The sequence below is a fragment of the Zingiber officinale genome, chromosome 3B, assembly GCF_018446385.1.
Source record: "Zingiber officinale cultivar Zhangliang chromosome 3B, Zo_v1.1, whole genome shotgun sequence".
In the NCBI taxonomy this organism is placed as follows: domain Eukaryota; kingdom Viridiplantae; phylum Streptophyta; class Magnoliopsida; order Zingiberales; family Zingiberaceae; genus Zingiber; species Zingiber officinale.
In genome coordinates, this window is record NC_055991.1 from 30,902,004 (window position 1) to 30,926,760 (window position 24,757).

At 45.3% G+C, this 24,757-nt stretch overlaps 1 long non-coding RNA gene across 1 annotated transcript; it reads left to right on the forward strand.

Annotated features, from left to right (window-relative positions):
• Positions 1 to 369: 369 nt before the first annotated feature.
• Positions 370 to 1,584, forward strand: LOC121968180. The gene is made up of 4 exons (XR_006107982.1): positions 370 to 706; positions 807 to 925; positions 1,052 to 1,214; positions 1,525 to 1,584. It is a non-coding gene; the product is annotated as an uncharacterized LOC121968180 (long non-coding RNA).
• Positions 1,585 to 24,757: the final 23,173 nt, after the last annotated feature.

Below are 24,757 nucleotides of genomic sequence, written 5' to 3' on the forward strand. Positions count from 1 at the left end.
GGTCCTAGGGGCGGTAACCCTAGGTGGAGGAAAACCCTAAGGGGCGGCAACCTTAGGTCCTAGGGGGCGGTAACCCTAGGTGGAGGAAAACCCTAAGGGGCGGCAACCTTAAGTCCTAGGGGGTGGTAACCCTAGGTGGAGAAAATGTGAGATCTCGGAAAATTTAAATAAATAGGGTTATTTCAGAAATAGCCTTATAATATTTTCCGGAATTTTTAGAAATTTTCTGGGAATTTATCGGAGCTCGTACGGCGAGTTTTGAGGGGATTAATTCCGAGTACAGATAAGGCCTATTTGGGATACCCATTTAAGTAAGGAAATGTTTTAATATATATAAATCCATTTCCTTTATTTTCTTTCCCCAATCCCCTCTGCTCGAAGCCGACTCCTCCTTCCCCGATCCCCTCTACTTCTTCTCGCTGCCTCTCTCTCGCGGGCGACCCGACGCCGACGACGCCAGGGAGCAGATTGCCGGCGGAGGTCTTCTTCTCTAGAGTCTCACCAACGTCAAGCTTCCTTGGCTACCGGCGACTGATTCTTCTCGCCTCTGATCGATCGTGCGTGCCGAGCCCTAGCTCCTGTTCCGGCACATTTGGATTTAGCTTAGATCCGGTCGATGCCTTTCGTCTCCGAGCTGTAGACATCGCATCGCGCCTCCCTTCTTGCTGGATTTGGACAGCGACACCATCGGGAGGAATCCAGAGAGGTAAGGCTTCGCCCAATCTTTGGTGGATTCAAGGTTTAGCTAGGTTAGGGTTCTTCTCGGTATTGACTCTTCTCTGGATCTTCTTCGATTTGTGCCCTAGCTTCAAGCCTTACCCTTTGATTCTTCCTACTGACATTGCGACATCAGATCTTGATCCTCTTCTTTGAGGTTGATTTAGGTCACGGATTGGGTGACACCTCCTGGAGACAATCGGTTGAGGTAAGATTAGGGTGTTGTTTGATCTATGATTTCCATGGTGTAATCTACTATGTGCTATGTGATCTTCAATCTTAATCTGATCAATGAATTCTAGCTTAATTCATTGCTTCATCCGGTTTATTCCAGTGAGGACCTGTTCTGTGGATTGCTTTATGATCCAACAATATATTGTTTCAACAGCAACTCGATTAGAGCAGTGAGGTCCTGTTGTTGTGGTGTTGGGAAGGTGATCGTGAAGTGATTTTAGCAGCAACCTTGATCCAGCAAGCAATAGGGGCTGTGAATCGAGGTATGTGTAGGGATTTTTATACATGTTAATTGTAGATTTTGTGTTGGTTGGAATATTGTGATTAGATTTAATTGCTTAGATTTAATCTAATGGAAGGATTAGGGTTAAGATAGTTAACCCTAGTCAACCGTTGGATTCCTAATCTAATAGGTGATTAAGGATTAGGTAACTAATCCTAATTAACCATTAGATTAATTAGGTAGATTGAGGTTGTGTTGTTTAGGATTTTACCCTAATTTAGTATTAGGGATTTTATTTAACTATTCATTTGGATTTAGCTAAATAAAATATTTATATGTGTTTGGCGCAGGACGCTGATTCGAGACGGGCGTCTCGACCTCAGATTTGGATTGTACCTTCTATTTGAGGCGGGTACCCTTTGACTTATCTTTTGATACTGTCTTATGATATGTATAATTTATATATACTTACTAGTGATTGGTAGATTTAGCACTTCTCTGGATTTAGGTTTAGTTGATACCTATCACATGCTTCTACTGTTAGATGCTTTACATTAGTCTGGTTTACTTTTATCTCTTGCCATGTGTATATGTGTTTGTGGTTATGGTTACTTATAGTGCTTATCTACCCATGATTAGATGCTGGAGATACATATATAATGTTGGATTCATGTTGTTTATATCTATTATATATCTGCGTTTACCTTTATGGCACCTCGCGTATGGAGGAGGATACGTTCGGTATGACGTTACGTAGCGCGTACACCATACCGCGTGATTGCATCTTTGGGCGATGGGCGACTCCGTTATTGTTGAGCTCGTCGGCCACTACATGAGGCCTGCACACAATGTCACTGCGTGGGTAGTGGCACGGCACTCAGGGTGTGTATGGCATTTTGCTCGGTGGTGCACCGGGGGTGCTCATGGGTAGCACGATACAGCGGGGTTGCAGTAGGGATCCCTCCCGTCATCGCGTTAGGGAGTTGAGAGCATTGCGCTCCCAGCTATGTTTGAGGTAGGAGGATAGGTGTACTCGACAACATCCCGTCCACTCGGTCACTCAGGGGTAGTGATGGCAGAGTCCCCTACCCACGCGATCTCACCATTGTGTGTGAGATCTGATGGCGTCGGGGTGACGTCATATGCATCATATGCACAGATTGCATTTATTGTGATTGTTGCGTATTGGATGATGCACTTGGGTGATTGCATATGATTGACATGCATCCAGGATACATGCGTATTTGTTCGACTATCTTTATCGTGTATGTCCACGATCGTTCGCCCAAGCCTCGCGGTGAGCGATTTATTTCATTATCATTTCTTATTATTCTTAAAGCGTATTACATATACGTTACTCGTTATTTATTCACGTACATTATATTGTTAGGAGATCTTGTAGGTCCTATGGTTTAGGAGACTGTACCATATTCTGGTAGTTATATATTCTTCTACATATCTATTGGATTACCTTGAGTTCTTTGAACTCACCCCGTTATTACTATTTTTCGAGTTGCCGTCAGGAGAGATTCTAGTCGCTAGCCCCATTATCGCGAGGATTTTCTTTGTCGGATTATATTTTGCTTTTGCATCTTATATACTTGTATTGTGGGTTTGTATTGTGGACTTTACATTGAACATTCGGGTTTGCTACTTTTGTTTTCCGCTGCGGTTGTATTTTCATTACTTCATGGATTTGTTTTCTTCGTTGTAGTGGAGTAGGCTGTTTACATATATCTTCGAGGTTCTATATCGTCTTTCCTTATTAAACTGCGTGGATTGATCATATATTATATCTGTGTGGAATGTTGATATAAACTGCGTGGGTTGTTTCTTAATTGTATTGTATTATTCCGACCGTGTGTGGCCGAGGTATAGAGATATATGTATACTGAGCTTCATATTGTCCGTCGTACAGGGGAGATGCTGCCGAAATTTCTTCGGACAGGGACTACCTGGGGGCGTGACAGAAAAACCCTAGGGGGCGGTAACCCTAGGTCCTAGGGGGTGGTAACCCTAGGCAGAAAGTCCAGTCGGTCTGGAGGACCGGACTGGCATCAGGTAATCTCTCCTGAGGGGAGTAGGTGAGGACGCGTTCCCCGTAGAGGGAACAGTAGGCGTCGGGTCGACCTAGGATTTCCGGTTGGGAATCCGAAGTCAGACTCGGACAGTCCGAAGACTGTCAGTTATTCCTTACTGTGCTTTATCAGATTCTAACACTGTCTTGCAGGATATTTGCTCAGACTAACCTTGTTTTGCAGGTGAGGAACCTGCTGGAAAAAGGTGGTCCGGGCGCCCGGAGGTCCAGGCGCCCGGAACAGGTCCGGCCGCCCGGTACCAAGTTTTATCCCTGCCACGACTTCGCCACGTGGAGCATCCTGGTTGGTTGGCCACGTCGCACTCCAGGCGCCCGGAAGGGATCCAGGCGCCCGGAATGTCATATAAAAAGAGGGTCGAGGGTGCAGCCAAAGAACAACGAATTCTAAGCTTTCTTTTGTGAAGTGCTGCCAACGAGACGACCTTGAAGTGTTACTACTCGACGTCGACAACCCGAAGCTCAGACTCTTCGATCTTTTGTTGTCGGTATTAGTTTACTTATTACATTAATTCTAATTCAAATTGTAATCTTTCCGATATATAGTTGTTGCCCACCGAAAGCGGTCAAGGACCGCGGGCCTTCGAGTAGGAGTCGCTATAGGCTCCGAACGAAGTAAAACACCTGCGTCTCTGTGTGTTTGATTTTACTTTCCGCTGCGTTTCTATTCTGTGTTTTAAATCGTTAAAATAGCCACGAGCGCTATTCACCCCCCCTCTAGCGCTTTCGATCCATCAGCTAGAACAGAGAATGCCGGGAGAAGAAATTTCGCTGGAGGAAACACCCCAAGACGGTTCCAGAGAATCGGGATGAAGCTGTCGAGAAGCTCTCCACCGAGGTTGAAGCTCGAGAGGTTAATCGGAGAAGGAAGGGGGTCGGAATCTCGGAGATGTCACGGGACGCGAAGCTGTGCGGAGGAAGAGATCGACGAAGAGAAGTGTACTGTAGCTTCTGGGTTTAAGTCTGACCCAGATCTGAACGGACGGCTGTGAGCGATTTGGAGCTTGATCTAAGGTGAAAAATCTCTAAAAATCCAATCTGAAGGTGCTAATCTTGATCAAGGGTCTGGATCTACTTTCCCTTAGGTCGGATCGACCAGATCTTCACTGGATGATTTAGATCTGTCCAATCTTCGATGAACGGTCCATAATGCTCCGCAGCTTGATCTTCTCGTTTAAACTCTAATTCGAGCACAAATTCGGTTCGAATAAATCCAAATCCAAGATCCTTTGATGCCTAGAAAATAAGAATCAAATATTAGCATCAAATAACACAAAAAAAAAAAGATAATTTGTAAGTAAGCTCAAAATAAAGACAATGCATGAAATGTGATGCAAATCTAGGTTTTATCTATGAACATAACATCAAACCATGCATAAATGAATCAAAATAATACAGTAAAATCATGGTTATCATTGAGCTTATCTGTCAAAAAGTAAAACAAACACCTTTCTCATCCGTTTAACTCAGATTAACGACAATAGTATAATTAAAATAAACAACAACAAAAATAAAGGAAGAGGCGCAGGGTTTACTTGGTTACAACCTAGATGGTTGTTAATCCAAGGACAATGAAAGCTGAAAAAAAAATCTCCTTTGGTGAAGAAGGAGAAGTCTCTTACACTCGTTAATTGCTCAGACTATTGCTAGGAAAAGAATATAATAGTTGATATCTATTTCTTAGGCCTATGGGTCTTTTTATAGCCCCTAGAAAATCTTATCCGTGGCTTGAATGCGCCTTCTATAGGGTTGGAAGGCATCTCTAGCGAGGCACCCTTTATCCTTTGGCAATGACAATATCAACCTGGTTCAAGGCACCTTCCATAGGGCTGGAAGGCACCTTCGTACTGTTCATCAAAGGCGCCTTCCACAGTGAAGGTGCGGGGGCGCCTTCTCGCTAGTTGCGTCTTCCACTCGACTTCTTGTGTTCCTAAGCTTCTGCACACTTAGACACAAGGGTCAAACACAACATGACCTAACTTAACCTGGTTGATTACATCAAAACTACCATGGGGGTTCAACAATCTTCTCCTTTTTGATATGCATCAACCCAGGTTCAAGTTAGGGTAAGAACAATGTAATAAAATTATTGTAAAGAAATTGCAATAATAACATTTTAGGAACATTAAGTATATGTTGCAAAATTTAAAAGTTTGCAAAATTCAATAAAATTTTAAAATCTCCCCCTAAAATCTCCAACTTGTATACCTATTCCTCCTTTTATGATCACATCAATAACATAAGAAGTTAGAATATTTCGAAGTTAATTTTGAGGGGTACTTAATAGTAAACAGAATGGTTAAAAATTTTCATAAAGTCATATTTTGTATTTAAAAAAATTAATGATAAAATATTTTGAAAAAAATCTAACTTTGTTAACAGAGTAAATCTTTTTAACAGTTAGTTAATTAAATATTTATTTCGATAGCTTATAGGCTGTGGCGAGACACTAGGCCTTCTTGAATATTGGAGCAACAATCACTTTCTTAGACAAAATCTTTTAAAGAAATTAATATTCAATTGAACTCTTTTATAATTAAAATAATTTTATTCTAAGTATGATCTTAGAACCCAATATAAGTTCCTACCTACTGGATTAATAAAAAATTTTAGAGGTACATAATTTTTAGCAATATTCCTAATTTATCTCTGGTGATGTCTGATATACCAGTTCAAATTATTATATCTCCTAATATTTTGAGCTTTTAAGCATGCACGGTTTTTCATGTATTGTATTTCTGTTTTCAGTTTATCATTTTCTATTTTTAAATTATCAAACAAATCTAATGGACATGCTTTTGCTAATTGTCTTTTCAAATCATTATTTTCTTTTTTTAGTTTTACTAAATCCTTAGAAAGAACTTTAATGAACTGAACAGATTGTTTGGGTGAAAGAACACTTACCTCACTTACCTTAAGTTCTGATGCTCCCCCTTCATCGCAGCTTTCATCTGATGCTCCTCCCCCTTCGTCAATTCTCATCTCTGAGCTAGTTTCGTTGTCCTTTTGATGGTTCGCTATTAGGGCTAGTCCAGCATAGGCTTCGATTTCAGAGTCGGAGGACGACGATTCATCCCATGTGGCTTTTAGATTATGTTTGGGCCAAGCTGGCTTCTTATTCTTTTCCTTGTCTTTGTTCTTCAGTTTTGGACAGTCATCCTTGATGTGCCCTTTTCGTTATAGTTGTAGTATCGGACCGTCTCATTTCGATAATGTTTTCTCGTCTGCGATTTAAATTTATTAGATTTAATAAACTTATTAAACTTCCTTACCAACAGTGCTGCTTCATTTTCATCGATGGATATTTTAAAGTCAGGATCTTCCTTCTTGGCTTTCAGGGCAAGATTGTTGTTTGACTTTTTGATTTCTTTAGAATATGGACATCGAGTTTCATGAAGTTCAAAAGTAGAAAACAAATTCTCTAGTGTACTTACCTCAAAATCCTTAGAGATGTAGTATGCATCTACTAAGGATAACCATTCTTGAGTTCTTGGGAACGCATTAAGCGCATACCGGATTGCATCTCGATTCGTTACCGATTCTTCGAAATTGTTGAGCTGAGTGATAAGTTCTTTGATTCGTGCTTGGAGTTGTGCTACCTTTTCTCCATTGTTCATGTGCAAGTTTGTTAGCTGGGTTCGGAGGATGTCTCGTCTTGCTAACTTCTCTTCGAAGTGCCTTGGTGGAGTTCTAGGAACTTCTCCCAGTGCTCTTTGGCAGAGTCATAGCTGCTGATTTGATTGACTTCCTGGGGTGGAAGGGAGCTGAGCAGATGGAATTTTTCTTTACCATTCGCCATGAAATCGGCTTGCTCCTTCTTCGTCCACTGGTATTCTGATGGTGCAGCGGGGACCGGCAAGAGGGGGGTGAATTGCCTGCAAATAAAAGTTACCCTCCTCAAAGCTTTTCAACTCTAAAATAAAGCAACACTAAATAGAAAGAGAACTGAAGACAAAATTTTAACCTGGTTACAACCAAGAGAGTTGTTAATTCAGGGCGATGGAAAGCACAGTAAGAAACTCCTTCTTTGAAGGCGGAGAAGCCTTTTACACTTTGAGAGCACAGAGGTTGCAGAGAATGAGATTACAAGAGTTGAGTTTCGTTCGTGTTCGTTGTACTTTAAAGCTGCCCGAGACCCTCCTTTATATAGAGGTTCTAGAGCTTATCGGATGACCTGATCTTCGGGGTCAGATTTTGACTCGAGAGGGATCGGTCGACCGATCCCCAGGTTCGGTCGACCGATCCCCAGGTTCGGTCGACCGAACCTGCTGTACCTGCCTAGTCTTCCGTCCAGGTGCAGTCTCTGTGGATTGAGCTTGGGTTCGGTCGACCGATCCTTATGTTCGGTCGACCGATCGGCCAATGGTCTTCAGCTGAGTTGGCCCGATCAAAATGCTCGACTGAGTCTCTGGATAAACTTGGGTTCGGTCGACCGATCATGAGGTTCGGTTGACCGATCACTTCACCGCTGGCTGATGTGATGCTGACGTGTCACCAACGGCTGTGCTCTGATGCAAAGGGGTTCGGTCGCCGATCAGGGTGTTCGGTCGACCGAACCATTGACAAGTCAACTTCCAGTTGACTTGTTTTGGTTTGGCTTCCTTGGGTGATTTCGGCCATCCGGAATAGGGCTCACCCGAACCCAGTTCCCGGCCTTCTCCTCGAGCAGTCTTCCATCCTGGCTTTACGTCCCTCGAACGCCGCGCACATTCTTCACGCCCACCGGTGTACTCTTCAACAGCTCTCTCGTCCTTCGGACGCACCGAGCCCGTCGGCTCCCTTCCCGTGTCGTCCTTCTCGCTAGCTGCGTCTTCCGCTCGACTTCCTGTGCTCCTAAGTTCCTGCACACTTAGACACAGGGATCAGACAAACATGACCTAACCTAAACTTGGTTGATCACATCAAAACTACCACGGGGTCCTACATATTCTTCTTTGTCTTTTGGAACTCCAAAACCATATTTCATAAATAACATAATCTCAAAATCTGTTTTAAAGAATTCCTCCATCCGGTGTTTCCATTGCGCGAAGTCTCCCTCGAATTTTAGTGGGTGGATGTTTGCACCGGTCATCGTCTCGTTGCTTCAATCGACGGTTAGTCCTTCTGAGATGGTCTGACTCTGATACCACTTATTGGACCAGTTAGGGCCGACAAGAGGGGCTGAGCTTATCTGCCAAAAAGTAAAACAACACCTTTCTCATCCATTCAACTCAAATTAGCAGCAATAGTATAATTAAAATAAATAATAAAAAAAATGAAGGAAGAGGTGCAAGATTTACTTGGTTACAACCTACATGGTTGTTAATTCAAGGACAATGAAAGCTCTAAAAAAAATCTCCTTCGATGAAGGCGGAGAAGCCTCTTACACTCGTTAATTGTTCGACTATTGCTAGGAAAAGAATACAAGAGTTGATATCTATGTCCTAAGCCCAGGAGTCTTTTTATAGCCCCTGGAAAATCTTATACGTGGCTTAAAGGTGCCTTCCATAGGGCTGGAAGGCGCCTCCAACGAGGCGCCAAAGGATAAAGCTTTTTTCCTTTGGCAACGACAATATCAGCTTGGTCGAAGGTGCCTTCCATAGGGCTGGAAGGCGCCTTCCAGCCATGGAAGGCGCCTTCCAGCCATGGAAGGCACCTTCCACAATGAAGGTGCGGGGGCACCTTCAATTCACTTTGAAGGCACCTCTAGCAGTAATTCTTGCCTTCTTTCGCTCTTCTGCTGCTCCAATCGCCTGGGTAATCGCGTCCATCCGAAATAGGGCTCAGCCGAATCTATTTTTCGACTTTCTCCTCGAGAAGGCTTCCGCTCCAGCTTCTCGTCCCTCGAAACATCGCGCATGTCCTTCTCGTCCACCGGTGTACTCTTCTGTAGCACCTCATCTCTCGGATGCACCGAGCCCGTCGGCTCCCTTCTCGTGTCATCCTTTTTGCTAGCTGCGTCTTCCACTCGACTTTTTATATTCCTAAGCTCCTGCACACTAAGACATAAGGGTCAAATACAATAGAACCTAACTCAACCTGGTTGATTACATCAACACTACCACAAGGTTCCAATAATAATTTCTCTAAACTCCCTCTTGCAATAATACTGAAAGTAGTTTTGTGCTGCAAAAACTCTTTTTTGATTTCTTCACTTCGCAATTTTTTAGCATCTGTTGACTTTTTTTTTACTCATATTTTTTTAATGAATGTCAAAGGGAGAGGGTTAGGGTTTAAATTAGAAAACAAATAAAATTCAAAATAACTTAACTCTAAAAATGATCAAGAGAACAAAACTAATCATCTCATTTTTGTTGTTTCTCTTAAAATCATTTTTTTTGTCATATATTTTTCCTAACTTAACTTTGGTTGTCATTACATCAAAAAGGGAGAAATTGTTGGTGTAGATTGTATTAACAGTCTAATTCAGATTTTGATGAATGATAAGGGAGTTAAGTTTGGTGCTTTGTGATCTAATTGTTTACTGAGTGTGCAGGAATTGACATGTCTGAAGAACCGAACACCAGGCTGAAATCCAGCTAGGTTCGCGAGACCAGATAGCTGGTACGAAGTCTAGATAGGTTAACGCGCTGACCGAATATCTGGCAGGAAGTCCAGTTGGGTCCACGAGATCGGACAACTAACAGAAGTCCAGTTGCGTCTGTGGACCGGACAACTGACATAAAGACCTGGTGGATCAAAAGGCTAATCAACTGACTGCAAGATGGTAAGTAAAGGTAAATCACTGGAGGAGAGTAATTTTGTAAGGACGCGTCCCGATTGAGGGACAGTAGGCGTCGGTCTAGGTTATGTCCATTTTAGATCTCTAATCAGATACCTTGACTAGTTCCTGGTCTTGGGAGGACAGGAGCTAATTACTACTTCTTATTTTCACTGTGCTAACTTTGTTTTACAGGTTAGATGTTTTAGTTTTGAACTAACACAACTTGCAAGGAAAAAAGAGCAAAAAGCCTTCGGTTAAACAGTACCCGAAGGCGCCTTCAAGCATTGGAAGACACCTTCGTACTATTCATGGAAGGTGCCTTCAATGGCTTGAAGGCTCCTTTTAGAGGATAACAGTTGACAGGTTCAGCGATAAGCTTCAGCAGACTTCGGGATCATATTTGACCCATTGGAGGCACCTTCAACGTCTATAGAAGGCGCCTTCCATGCCCTATATAAGGTAGTCTCAACCAAGCTTCTTTCAACAATTGATATTCGAGCTACCACGCGTCAATTCGAGGTTTTGACTGCTCCGACTTCCTGCTACGACTGTGCTGCAAAGCTGCTGTGCCCAACGACTGCTCTGAGGACTTCTGATTGAGGCCGGCAGACCTACATTGACATAAGAGCGCTCTCACATCGATCCCTACGTGTTGGTAATAAAGTTATTCTATACTTAATTCCTGAAAGAGGGAAGTGTAGCGTGTTACACTTCACCTAAATTCTTTGTACTCGATTATCTCTTCTGGAGGTACCGGAAGATGTATTTTAGTGGATTATCCATCGATAGGTCCGCGGGACCTAGGTCTTGGAGTAGGAGTCGCTGAATGTTCCAAACCAAGTAAAACCGATCGTGTTTTATTGTGTTCGCTTTCTTACTTAGTTTTCCACTGCGTACTCATCTTATAACATAAAAAAGAATAAGTTTTCAAAATGATATGATTCACCTCCGTCTCATGCGGACTTGATCCAACAGATACAATTCATTGCCTTACTATGAGGAACTTTCTGTCATCTTTGGTGGAGACCAAGCATCCGGGAAAGATGCTCAAGTTCCTACTGATATTGTGGAAGAATTAGACAAAGTTGCAGATGAAAATGATGATGAAAGTACGGGTGTTGATGGAGATTCTGCTTTATATACCCAAAATTTTATGTTTGGATCAAATGAAAGGAGTTTTAAGCCAAAAAGGAGAAAGGGCGAGGCACTAAAGATTTCTCTAGAGTTATTAGAGAGATTCTTGGGGAAGAACTTAACAAGGCAAGCAACTGATTGAGTAAAGCATTGGAATATGATTAAGGCACTGAAAAAAGAATGAAAATGAATGAGATTTTAATAAAGTTACATGTGCTAGATTTTGAGAGATGTCCTAAGATAATCACTTTATAATTTTTACTAAATATAGATTCACTATTTGAGTGCATATTATATGTTTGATTGTCTTAAACTTATTGGATGCCCTCAATATAATTCATAGCATGAGAAAAATTATAATTGAATCACAACTAGTGATTATTTTTACATGTGTAATTATGAACATATTAGAATTTCCCTAGTCATCGAATTGATGGATTCGAACATCATCAATTCTGTAAGACTAGCACGAGTTATACTCCTTGGTTCGCCAAGTAGCTATTTTCTCACTGGCTGGAGACATTGGGATGTCAAAAGTTAAACATGGATGCGAGTTATAATAACTAGCTCATTGAAGTGACTCGCTGTAAGACTTCATATCATTATCTACATATATAGATATATCTGTGAAACTCTTACTATAGGTCGAGTGCAAGTTTCATTCGACTTGAGGTATACAAGTTATCTTGGTCATCGAGACTTATATTTTAACATCTTAAGCAAACACCTCATTGATGTGTAGACCCGAGATGATTGGGTATAATTTGAAATGCTCGAAGATGTTTGGATATCCCACAGAGGATTCACCGCTCCTTGTGAGGAGACGTATACCCCTTGACCACTTGATAGGATTATTACTTAAAGTATTTGGCCAAAGCATTATATGTTAAGAGTACGAAACTCTTATATACATGTACGAGTAATTTGAATCCGTAGAACGAGGAAGTATTACTTAGGCTAGGTGTGATTAATCAGTCTAGTGGGGACAGACACATAGACTATGCCCTGAACTAAATGGGTATAAGACGAGTGAAAAGAACAAGACACGACTCGCTGTAACTGTTGAAGGATTTAGAATTAGTTCTAAGATCAATTATGATTTTCTGGCTAATTGGGGATCATGATGTACTACTAGGTGTCACTCATGATCGTTCTATAATTAAGTAGTTAATTATGGACAACCAAGATAAATCGGAAACCTATTGGGTCATATACATTAACGAGTCTCTAAAAGACGTAAAATAAGTTAAAGAATAAGATTCTTAGATCAAGATATAAATGTTTGGTTGGACCGTACATAAGATAAATATGAAAATATTTGTCATAATGGAAGCGCAGATGGGCTACATCTCTTATGGTAGAGTTGAACCATATTTGGTTTAATCATAAATTAGTCATGAACCAACTTAGTTTAGTTGTGAACCAAACCAAGGGGTTAATGGACTAATTTTTGGTTAAGGGATAATGGGTTGGATTTAAGCTTTCTAATCCAACTCATTAAAAAGGATTATATATAAATATCATTGGAAGAGAATTAGATACAAGTTTTATTATTTGTTTGATTGGCTTTTGAAAACACAATCCTCCTCTCCCTCTCCTCTCTCTCCCGCTGCTAACAAGAGGGTGCTCCCTCTTGTTGTTGTGACCACCACAAGGGAGAAAAACTCTCCCTTTTGTGTTTCTCTTCTTCTTCCTCTTGATCTCTTTTCTTCGCTCGTGGCTAGTAACTTCCGAAGGAGAAGCTTATACTCAATGAGTTGTCTTGAGGAGCTCGGCGTGGATACAAATAGAGGCAAGGTTCGACAACGTCGCTATGGTTGATGCCCTTCTCGATACAGGTGATGTAAGTGTTGGATTATGATGCATGTGAGAGGGGGGGGGGGTGAATCACATGGTTTTCAAAACACTTCTTTTTCGATTTTTAAAACTCAAGTACGCAGCGGAAAGTAAGAAAGTAAAAACCAAGACACAAGAAAACACAGGCAATTTGTACTTGGTTCGGAGACCTCGGCGACTCCTATTCCAAGGCCCAAGTCCCGCAGATCTATTGATGGGCAATCTACTAAAAATCTCTTTTGGTACCCCGGGAAGAGAGAGTCGAGTACAAAAGAATTAGGTCAAGTGCAACAAACTGCACTTTCCCTTTTATAAAGATTAAGTACAAAAAACAAATGTTACCAATATTCTTTAGGTATTGAAATGAGGTACTTCGTGTTGATGTCTGTCTGCCAGGCATGATCAAAACTCATCGGAGCAGTCATTGGGCTCAGCAGCTTCACAGTAGAGTTGCAGCAGGAACCGGGAGCAGTCGGAGGCTCAAATGTGCGCGTAGTTGCTCGTTTGTAGTTGTTGTTCCAATGTCTCCTCGAAACTACCTTATATAAGGCTTGGAAGGCGCCTTCCATAAGCATGGAAGGCGCCTCCAATGAGACAAATTCAATCCCGAAGTGATCGGTGCTTATCCAAGACTTCGACCAAATTTCATCCAGTGGAAGGCGTCTTCCATAGCCATGGAAGGCACATTCTATTAACAGTACCAAGGCGCCTTCCATAGCCATGGAAGGCGCCTTCGGGTACTGTTCACCCGAAGGCAGCTTTGCTTCTTTGCTTGCTTCCTTGTCCTGCAACAAATGTGTTAGTCCAAAATACCCTACAAGACGCGTGTTAGCACAATATATATAAAAAATAGAATAATTAGTTCTTGTCCTCCCAGGACCAGGAACTAGTCAAAGTCTCAGTTTAGGGATCCCAAATGGACTTAAACTGGATCGACGCCTACTGTTCCTCAACTGGGACGCATCCTCATAGTCACTCTCCTCCAGTGACTTTACTTACATTTTACCAGACATCCGGTCAGCCCATCGAACAGTCTGGACTTCGTGCCAGCTATTCGGTCAGCATGTTGACCTAGCTGGACTTCGTGCCAGCTATCCGGTCGGCCCGTCGACCTAGCTGAACTTCCTTGCAACACTGAATTAGCACAATAGATAAAATGGTAAGGTAAAATAGTGTTAACAGAATTCAAGATTCGCTGGTCTGGTCGACCGCGTGCGGTCAACCGAAAACCATTCGGTCACATATAACCTAGGGTTATCTCTCCCTAGGATTACCTAGCTTCACTCAGTAGGACTTCCATTGCCTGACTTTACTCACGAGGACTTCCTCCACCTAGCTTCACTTACTAGGGCCCGACTTCACTCACCAGGACTTCCACCACCTAGTTTCACTCACTAGGGCCCGACTTCACTCACCAGGACTTCCACTACCTAGTATCACTCACTAGGGTCTGGCTTCACTCACCAGGACTTCCATCCACTACCTAACTTCAGTCACTAGGGCCTGTTTGGATTAACCTTTGGTAAAACTGATCAGACTTGGGTGCATTGTCAAACATCAAAACCCTAGAGGTTAATTGCACCAACAGTAAGGTATACCTAATGTAAATTTACTTTATGTAAAATTTTAATTATGTGATTCTGTTTGGCATGTTGTATCTTTGTATGCGTGTGGTGTGTGTGATGTAATAATTAGGAATTATTATTATTATTTTATTTCCCACTACACATGTTTACGAAACATGTTCTAGCACGCACCTGCATCGGGCATTTACCAACAACATGATCTTAACATGTTGAAGTGACACAAAGCGACAAGAAAAATTGATTGTGATTGTCGAATTGATGCATTCGAACATCATCAATTCTGTAACACTAACACGAGTTATACTCCTTGGTTCGCCAAGTAGCTATTTTCTCACTGACTGGAGATACTGGGATGTCGAAACTTAAACATGGATGCTAGTTATGGTAACTAGCTCATTGGAGTGATTCACTGTAAGACTTCATATGATTTCCACATATATGGATATATCTGTGAAGCTCTTACTATAGGTCGAGTGTAAGTTTCCTTCAACTTGAGGTATACAAGTCATCTTGGTCATTGAGACTTATATTTTGATATCTTAAGCAAGTACCTCATTGAGGTGTAGACCCGGGATGATTGGGTATAAGTCGAAATGCCCGAAGATGTTTGGATAGCTCACAGAAGATTCACTTCTCCTTGCTAGAAGACGTATACCCCATGGTCACTTGTTAGGATTATTACTTAAAGTCTTTGGCCAAAGCATCACATGTTAAGAGTACAAGACTCTTGTATATATGTACGAGTAATTTGAATCCGTAGAACGAGGAAGTTTACTTAGGCTAGGTGTGACTAGTCAGTATAGTGGAGATAGATACATAGACCATGTCCTGAACCAAATGGGTATAAGACGAGTGAAAAGAACAAGACACGACTCACTGTAACTGTTGAAGGGTTTAGAATTAGTTCTAAGATCAATTATGATTTTCTGGCTAATTGGGGATCATGATGTACTACTAGGTGTCACTCATGATCGTTCTATAATTAAGTAGTTAATTATGGACAACCAAGATAAATCGGAAACCTATTGGGTCACATACATTAACGAGTCTCTAAAAGACGTAAAATAAGTTAAAGAATAAGATTCTTAGATCAAGAGATAAATGTTTGGTTGGACCGTACATAAGATAAATATGGAAATATTTGTCATAATGAAAGCGCAGATGGGCTACATCTCTTATGGTAGAGTTGAACCATATTTGGTTTAATCATAAATTAGTCATGAACCAACTTAGTTTAGTTGTGAACCAAACCAAGGGGTTAATGGACTAATTTTTGGTTAAGGGATAATGAGTTGGATTTGAGCTTTCTAATCCAACTCATTAAAGAGGATTATATATAAATATCATTGGAAGAGAATTAGATACAAGTTTCATTATTTGTTTGATTGGCTTTTGAAAACCCAGTCCTCCTCTCCCTCTCCTCTCTCTCCCGCTGCTAACAAGAGGATGCTCCCTCTTGTTGTCGTGACCACCACAAGGGAGAAAAACTCTCCCTTTTGTGTTTCTCTTCTTCTTTCTCTTGATCCCTCTTCTTCGCTCGTGGCTAGTAACTTCTGAAGGAGAAACTTATATTCAATGAGTTATTTTGAGGAGCTCAGCGTGGATACAAATAGAGGTGAGATTCGATAACGTCGCTACTGTTGATGCCCTTTTCGATACAGATGATGTAATGTATACCTAGTGTAAATTTACTTTCAGTAAAATTTTAATTATGTGATTATGTTTGGCATATTGTATCTTTGTATGCGTGTGATGTGTGTGATGTAATAATTAGGAATTATTATTATTTTATTTTCCACTACATATGTTTACGAAACATGTTCTAGCACGCACCTACATCGGGCATTTACCAACAACATGACCTTAACATGTTGAAGCGACACAAAACGACAAGAAAAATTGATTATGATCATAAGACTATAGATATTTTTTACATCATACCAGATGATGAAAAAGAAATTTAGGTGAAAGTATCATTGAGTGGAGAGATTCGAGGGATAAATCTTATAAGTTTTGTGGTCATTTCTTTAGACAGGTTAAATTTGTAATTTCCTGAACAAATTAAACTTATAGGTTAAACTTTGTTTTTTATGCAATAGTATCTTAAGTTCTACACTAAATTCTTTAAAGTTGCTACAACTGAGTATTGCTTGATTGCCTCTTGCAATTTTCCTTGCATTTTAATTTAAGAAAGTTCGGCTGAATGTTTATTATATGGTATATGATCCGGCGGTAAGAACAGGGGACCCCCGTTCTGGGTAGTCAACGCCACGTGGAAGTCAAAGGGCCAGTGGCCGACCAGATAAGGGGGCCGACCGGAGGTCCAAGAGAAGGCGGACCGACAGGAGATCGATAGGCTGACCGGAGAAGGTGGACCGACCGTCCGGCCGGTCGACTGGTGTCTGATGACAAAAGGCGCCCCGGTGGGAGTCGAGGTTCCGACGCTCACTGAACAGGATCGTAGGGCCGAGCGGAAGGCACGCTCGGCCAAAGACATAAGGCAACACACTGCTAACAGTCTCCACAGAACACGTTAAGAATCTCCCAAGTAGACCTCCATATATGGTCAGCCGGACGTAAGGCGTCTGCTGGCCGGTCGGACGCCCGGCCGGGGGTAAGAAGAAAAGGACAAGGGACATCTTCTGACAGCGGTCATGCTCTAGGACTAGGCCCTACTCCATACCTTATGACAGGGGTTTCCGCTGTCCCATCGAAGGCATGCTTGGACTGTAGCAGTATGGGGTCAGGTAAGCTCACTGACAGGCCTTTACTTGGGTATGGGCTAAAGACACGTGTACACCTCGGTATGCGTGCACCCGCTTCTCCACAGCCCTATATAAAGGCTCTCATCCTTCAACGAAGGTATGCGTTCTACAATTTCCGGAGCCACTTTCTTGTTGAGCTTTGCCTGACTTGAGCGTCGGAGGGTCGTCGCCGGGAACCCCTTCCCGGCCCGACTTCTGTACAGGTTCGCCGGAGCCCCGTACGATCGGTCGGAGGTCTACGTCATCGAGCCGGAGAGCGCCACGTGCCCAGCGTTCATTGATTCAGCATTCAGACAAGATCAAATTGGCGCCGTCTGTGGGAACGCTCCTGCATCCGAACGGAAGCAATGGACGAGATTGGACGACAGCACACGGTGACGCTTTCCACGGAGGAACTCGACGCTCTGATCGAGTTGAGGGTCGCAAAGCTAGTGGAACAAAAACAGAAGGCACCAGCCGAGCGGCCTGAGCAGCAAGCAACATCAGCATCTGGTGGCCGAGCGGAAGCACCCCCAGCCACAGTTCCATTCCATCGAGCTCTCTTCCGCACTCCTCCTGAAGCCGCAGCAACTAATCAGGACAGAGGCTCTTCGTCAGACGAAGTGCCTCTGCGGGATAACAGAAAAGGCAAAGCCCCCCGATCGGACGCCTCGCCCGAGCAAGTCAATCGTCAATTCTCAGAAGCCATCTTGAAGGATCCTCTGCCAAAGCATTATGTGCCTCCGGCGATCAGCGAATACAATGGGACCACCGATCCGGATGATCATTTGGGAAAATTCGACAACACTGCTACCCTTCACCAATATACGGATGAGGTAAAGTGTCGAGTTTTTCTAACCACCCTCGCTAGATCGGCTCAACGGTGGTTTCGGAGGCTGCCGGACGGGTCCATCACAAGCTTCAAGGACTTCCGAACGGCCTTCCTCCATCATTTTACAAGCAGTCGGCGTTATCAGAAGACGAGTGTCAGCTTGTTCGCCATCAAGCAAGAGCCAATAGAGCCGCTCAGAGCTTATATCCAGCGGTTCAACAACGTGGCCATGGATATCCCTACGGCCACCTCGGAAACCATGATGAACGCCTTCACACAAGGCCTCGTGGACGGGGACTTCTTCCGCTCGCTCGTTCGGAAGCCGCCCTGAGACTATGATCATATGCTGCATCGGGCCAACGAATACATCAACGTGGAGGAAGCCCAAGCCGCCCGGAAAAAAGAAACTCCAACCGAGCGGGCCCCTCCTACCGAGCGGAAGCCGCACATCGCTCATCAGCCTCCGAGAGGACCGAGGGCCGAAGCAGTCCGCTCCCCCCATGCTAGGACCCATGTCCAAGAAGTAGCAGCCAATCGGCCCAAACCAAAAAAAGAAGTGGACCCCCATGTTCTGCTCCTTCCACCGGACGAATACTCACAACACAAGGGATTGTCGAAGTCTTCCCTTGATTGCTCATCCCGTTCCCCGAAGTGGTGGTCGACGATCGCCCTCATTCGATAGGCGACAGAGAACTTATGAAGTCGATCGGACGCAAGCTGACAGGCGAAAACCACAGACTCCCGATCGACATCGCTCTCCGAGGCGGGAGAATCGCCGAATGTCCAGAGAACGTTCCCGACCGTCCGCTCGGGAAGAAGAAAATAGAAGTAATACTTCCCGAGGTGAGATCAACATTATTGCTGGCGGGCCGACCGGAGGTGACTCTAACCGAGCAAGGAAGGCGAGCGTCCGACAGCTCCAGATCCATGCGGTCGGCTGCAGTCAGGAAAGGGCGAGCGGACCCGAGATAAGCTTCGGGCCCAGAGACTTGGAAGGAGTCGAAGTGCAGCATGACGACACTCTCCTCATCAAAGCGGTAATAGTAAATTATACTATCCACCGCGTTTTTATTGACACAGGAAGCTCGGTCAATATCATATTCAAAAAAGCCTTCGACCAACTACAAATTGATCGAGCCGAGCTGCTGACCATGACGACCCCCCTCTACAGGTTTACGGGGAACGAAGTTCAGCCGGTCGGATAGATCCAACTGGCTATCTCATTGGGAGAAGAGCCGCTCAGGAGGACGCGGACAGCAAACTTCGTGGTGGTCGATGCTCCCTCGTCATACAACGTCATTTTGGGACGACCGGCGCTCAGCGAGTTCCGCGCGGCCGTCTCCACCTTCCACCAGAAGATCAAGTTCCCCGTCGAGGACAAAGTGGGAGAAGTACGGGGAGATCAACTAGCAGCTCGGCGATGCTACATCGAGATGGTCCGAGCAGAAGCAAATTCTGCTCGGAAGTCGCCACGGATCGAGGTGAACGCTATAACTGAAAAGCCTCCCTCTTTAGTTTATGAAGAAAAAGAGGAAGTGCAGATTCACCTGACCCGCTCGGAGGCCACAACGTTCGTTGCGGTCGATCTGGAGGAAAGCCAGAAACAGGAAGTGATCAAATGCCTCCAGAGAAATTGTGATGTCTTCGTCTGGTCTACGCACGAGCTGCCCGGAATTTCGCCGAGCATAGCACAGCACGAGCTACATGTCCGACCGGACGTTCGGCCCGTGAAGCAGAGAAAAAGGGATTTCAGCGCTGAACAGAATGCCATCATCCGGTCGGAGGTTGAGAAGCTTCTGGAGGCCAGCCATATACGCGAGGTTCAGTTCCCGAGCTGGTTGGCGAACGTGGTGTTAGTCTCCAAGCCGGGCAACAAATGGAGAGTGTGCATCGATTTCCGGGATCTTAACAAGGCGTGCCCTAAAGATTTTTATCCTCTGCCCCGAATCGATCAACTGGTGGACTCCACGGCCGGCTGCGAGTTGATATGCATGCTCGACGCTTATCAGGGCTATCATCAAGTGCCGCTCGCCCGTGAAGACCAAGAAAAGGTTAGCTTCGTCACTGCCGACGGCACATATTGCTATAATGTGATGCCGTTCGGATTGAAGAACGCGGGAGCCACATATCAGTGTCTGATGAACAAAGTGTTCAAGGAGCAGATCGGACGAAACTTGGAAGTATACGTGGACGACATTCTCATTAAGTCCGTCCGAGCGGCCGATCTCTTCGAAGACATGGAGGAGACTTTCCGAACGCTGAGGAGGTACGACATTAAACTAAATCCCCGGAAGTGTCTGTTCGGAGCAAAAGGAGGACGTTTCTTGGGTTACATAGTGACCGAGCGGGGTATCGAAGCAAATCCCAGCAAGGTGAAAGCTCTACAAGATATGCCGCCTCCAAGAAATCTAAGGGAAGTGCAGCGCTTGACCGGTCGGATAACTGCTCTGTCCAGGTTCATCTCAAAAACCGCCGACCGGAGCCTACCTTTCTTCAAAATCTTGCGCAAAGCCACCAAGTTTCATTGGGACGAAGGATGCGATCGGGCGTTCGAAGATTTGAAGACATATTTGAAATCTCTCCCGGTACTTGCCAAGCCAGCTTCGGATGAGCCGCTTTGTATCTACTTGTCTTCAACCGAGCAGGCAGTCGGCTCGGCACTAGTAAGGGCGAGTGGAGAGCAGCCTGTATATTTTCTGAGCCACATTTTAAAAGATGCTGAATCTCGCTACACTGGGCTCGAGAAGTTGGCTTTCGCTTTGGTCCTCGCCGCTCGGCGCCTCCGTCCCTATTTCTTGGCTCATAATATCATCGTCCGGATGAATAGTCCACTGGGAAGAGTTCTGTTGAATCCAGAAGCGTCCGGACGGCTCATCAAATGGACTACGGAGCTTAGCGAGTTCGATATACAATATCAGCCCCGCTCGGCAATCAAGGCACAGTCCTTGGCAGATTTTGTGACGGAGATGCAGAAGCCGGAGCCCGAAGCTATATGGAAGATATTTGTGGACGGATCGTCCACTCGGCTCGGCAGCGGTATTGGTGTATTATTGTTATCTCCCCAAGAAGAGAAGATGCATCTATCCGTCCGGCTTGATTATAGAGCCACGAATAATGAGGCAGAGTATGAAGCCCTTATAGCCGGCTTACAGGTCGCCCGGCATGTAGGAGCCGGACGGGTGATGTTGCATTCAGACTCTCAGTTGGCCACTCAGCAGCTCACAGGTACCTTTGAGATTAACAACGCTCGGCTCAAACTCTATGCGGAAGCCTTCGAAAAGCTCAAGGCCAATTTCAGAGAGGTCGTTATCCAGAAGATACCCCGAGCAGAAAATCAAGCGGCCGATGAGTTAGCCAAACTTACAAGTTCAATAACGCCGGTCGCCATCTAGCATCCAATGGAACAAGTATCTTTGGTGGCGCACGTCGATCCGATGGAAGGCCTCACTTTTCCGAGCGACTGGAGGACACCCATCACGGAGTTTTTGCGCTCCGGCGCCACACCGTCCGATCGGAATGAAGCCCAGCTGTTAAGAAGGAGAGTCGGTCGGTTCACACTCATCGGCGATCAACTCTACAAGAAGGCCTTCTCTCGACCGCTGTTGAAATGCGTGAGCTCGGAAGACTCGGCGTACATCCTTCAAGAAGTACATCAAGGATCATGCGGAGGGCATCCAGGCGGACGATCGGTGGCTAAGAAGATCCTGCTGGCCGGATACTTCTGGCCAACCTTGCAAGAAGACGCCGCGCGGACCGTGTTGACGTGCCTTTCTTGCCAAAAGTATCATAACTTCTCCCACCGACCGGCAGAGGAGATGAAGGCATCCACGGTCGCCTGCCCGTTCGATCAGTGGGGAATGGATATTGTTGGTCCATTTCCTATGGCGACTGGGCAGCGGAAATTTTTACTGGTGGCAGTCGATTATTTTTCCAAGTGGGTGGAGGCCGAGCCGCTAGCCAAGATCACCGAGCAGATGGTCAAAAAATTCATCTGGCAACACATCATCTGTCGGTTCGGCATCCCTCGCCGACTGGTTTCCGACAACGGGCGGCAATTCACAGGGAAGTTGCTCGAAGATTGGTGCAAAAGCTATGGCATCGAGCAACACTTCACGTCCGTGGCCTATCCCCAAAGCAACGGTCAAGCCGAAGTAGCCAATCATGAAATTCTTCGTATTCTGCGCGCTCGGCTCGACCATTTGGGAGGAAGCTGGGTGGACGAAGTGTCGGGCGTCCTATGGGCTCTCCGAACGACTCCAAAGGAAGGAACGGGCGTCACGCCGTTCCATCTGGTGTACGGCGGCGAAGCGGCGATTCCTGTCGAAGTCGGCGTCGAATCCGTCCGGATCCAGAATTATGATGAGGGCAACGCCGAGCGGAGGAACATAGAGCTGGATTTGGTTGATGAGGAGCGAGCCAAGGCGTCTGTCCGGCTGATGGCGTACCGTCAATGGATGAAGCAAAACTACAACCGGCGCGTCATTCCCAGATCATTCCAGGTCGGCGACCTTGTCTGGAAGAAAGTCAAGCCGGTCGGCGACGTCGACAAACTGGAAGCTCCTTGGGTGGGCCCCTTCAAGGTTATCGAAAAGCTTCGCTCGGGCGCTTATTATTTGGAGGATGAAGACGGTCGGCAGCTAGATAGACCATGGAGCGCGAATCATCTCCAGCCTTATCGAGCTGGGTGAAAGGTGCATTGATGTAACTCATTTTTGTGTATATTTTGGTCGCCCATGTCCTTGTAATGCAGGAAGCAAAAATGATTCAAAGGATGACTAATGTGTTCGCCGAGTGGCTGTCTTAAAGTTAGCCTTTATGGCCGTCGAGCTCCGACGTTAAAAATCGAGAGAAGAGCCGGCGTCTATAAACCCTCCGAGCGGAAGGTCGTCGAGCTCCGACGTTAAAAATCGAGAGACGAGCCAGCGTCAATAAACCCTCTGAGCGGAAGACCGTCGAGCTTCGGTGTTAAACATCGAGAGACGAGTCGGCGTCTATAAACCCTCCGAGCGGAAGACCGTCGAGCTCCGACATTAAAAATCGAGAGACGAGCCGACGTCTATAAACCCTCCGAGCGGAAGACCGTCGAGCTCCGACGTTAAAAATCGAGAGGCGGCGTCTATAAACCCTCCGGCGGCGAGCTCCGACGTTAAAATCGAGAGTCGAGCCGGCGTCTATAAACCCTCAGACCGGAAGACCGTCGAGCTCCGACGTTAAAAATCGAGAGACGAGCCGACGACTATAAACCCTCCGGCGGAAGACCGTCGAGCTCCGGCGTTAAACATCGAGAGACAAGCCGGCGTCTATAAACCCTCCGGCGGAAGACCGTCGAGCTCCGGCGTTAAAAATCGAGAGAAGCAGGCGTCTATAAACCCTCCGGCGGAAGACCGTCGAGCTCCGGCGTTAAAAATCGAGGCAGCCAGCGTCTATAAACCCTCCGGCGGAAGACCGTCGAGCTCCGACGTAAAATCGACAGAGCCGGCGTCTATAAACCCTCCGGCGGAAGACCGTCGAGCTCCGGCGTTAAAAATCGACGAGCCGGCGTCTATAAACCCTCCGAGCGGAAGACCGTCGAACTCCGACGTTAAACATCGAGAGACGAGCTGGCGTCTATAAACCCTCCGAGCGGAAGACCGTCGAACTCCGACGTTAAACATCGAGAGACGAGCCGGCATCTATAGATCCTCCGAGCGGAAGACCGTCGAGCTCTGACGTTAAACATCGAGAGACGAGCCGGCGTCTATAAACCCTCCGAGCGGAAGACCGTCGAGCTCCGACGTTAAAAATCAAGAGACGAGCCGGCGTCTATAAACCCTCCGAGCGGAAGACCGTCGAGCTCCGACGTTAAAAATCGAGAGACGAGCCGGCGTCTATAAATCTTCCGAGCGGAATATGGCAATAAAAAGGATGCAAGTGCCCCAGAAACTCGCCTTCAATATCGTTAGATCGTCTCTACGTGCCGCTCGGCCCAGCACCCAAAGGTATTTCCATCCGTATCTTGCGAGCAATCTCTGCTATCAAAGAGAAACGTTACGTACTCGGAATATTACATATTTAGCCGAGCGGATGGGTCACGCCAAATACTTCGTAGAAATCCCTTTCGGATTCTAAAGGTGTGATAATAGGCGAGCAGACAACACACATATTTACTAGCAAAAGGACAGAGTACGTGAAAGAAAAACATTGCATTAAAATTAAAACTTTAGGCCGAGCGGCCTAAGTACAAAAAGGATCATTTTTTCGTCCAAGCGGCCCAATTACATGAAGATTCCTACTCTAGATATTCATAAAGCGTCGAGGGGATGTTGTTGAGGAGAGCCGCTTGATCTGCGGCCGGGATGACAGCGGACTCGGGAAGATGCCCCTTCGACTTCAGATACTTGGTGGTGGCGGTCATAGCCAAGTCGAAGGCCGTGTACATCCGCTCGCAGACTTTCTCCGAGAATTCGGGCGAGCGGATGTAACTTTGTCTTAAGGCAGCGACCCGACTCGGCTCGGCCTCTTGGTATTCTTTGAAAGCCGCTTGGGAGGCAGTAAGGGAATCCTTCAGATTTTGGAGCTTGTCCGCGTCGGCCGAGCGGCCCGCCTTCTCTCTATCAAGCTGCTCCGTCAGCTCCTTTATCTTCTGTTCAAGGCCTCGAGCTTCCACATTCTTC